The sequence below is a fragment of the Micropterus dolomieu genome, linkage group LG03 (genome assembly GCF_021292245.1).
Source record: "Micropterus dolomieu isolate WLL.071019.BEF.003 ecotype Adirondacks linkage group LG03, ASM2129224v1, whole genome shotgun sequence".
In the NCBI taxonomy this organism is placed as follows: Eukaryota; Metazoa; Chordata; class Actinopteri; order Centrarchiformes; family Centrarchidae; genus Micropterus; species Micropterus dolomieu.
The window spans coordinates 2,195,580-2,196,533 of NC_060152.1; the positions used below are offsets into that span (position 1 = coordinate 2,195,580).

Consider the following 954-nt stretch of genomic DNA (forward strand, 5'->3'; position numbering starts at 1 on the left):
CTGGCCACAATAAAAGGCCACTCCAAAATGTGCAGTTTCATCACACAGCACAATGCCACAGATGTCGCAAGTTTTGAGGGAGCGTGCAGTTGGCATGCTGACTGCAGGAATGTCCACCAGAGCTGTTGTTGTGAATTAAATGTTCATTTCTCCACCATAAGCCGTTTCCAAAGGCGTTTCAGAGAATTTGGCAGTACATCCAACCGGCCACACAACCGCAGACCACGTGTACCCACACCAGCCCAGGACCTCCACATCCAGCTTCTTCACCTCCAAGATCATCTGAGGCCAGCCGCCCGGACAGCTGCTGCAACAATCGGTTTGCATAACCAAAGAATTCCTGCACAAGCTGTCAGGAACCGTCTCAGGGAAGCTCATCTGCATGCTCGTCGTCCTCATTGGGGTCTCGACCTGACTGGAACTTCGCACAGCCATTGAAGAGGAGTGGACCAACATTCCACAGGCCACAATCAACAACTTGATCAACTCTATGCGAAGGAGATGTGTTGCACTGCGTGAGGCAAATGGTGGTCACACTAGATACTGACTGGTTTCCGGACCACCCCTGATACACTGAAACTGCACATTGGCCCACTCCAGTTCTGAGGTGTTTACACTGGCTTCCTGTCTGTATAAGAACTGATTTCAAAATACTGCTGTTGGTTTATAAAGGACTGAATGGTTAAGGGCCAAAATACATTTCTGATCTTTTGCTTTGTTACAAACCACCATCCAGACCTCTCAGGTTGTCTGGTATCAGGTCTGCTTTCTGTCCCCAGAGTCAAAACTAAACATGGGGAAGACGTTCAATTTTTATGCCCCGTATATCTGGAACAAACTCCCAGAAAACTGCAGGTCAGCTGAAACTCTGTTCTTTTAAAGGAAACCTATTATGCTTTTCCATATTTTATGTCTTATCTACAATGTTGGATGTTCATGTTAAACATTGCCAAA

The 954-nt window shown here is 46.8% G+C and overlaps 1 protein-coding gene across 1 annotated transcript in view; it reads left to right on the forward strand.

The window, feature by feature from the left end:
* Positions 1-954, forward strand: part of si:dkey-22o22.2 (neural-cadherin) — a 201,663-nt gene that overhangs the window by 175,546 nt on the left and 25,163 nt on the right. The gene's annotated exons all lie outside the window — the stretch shown is intronic.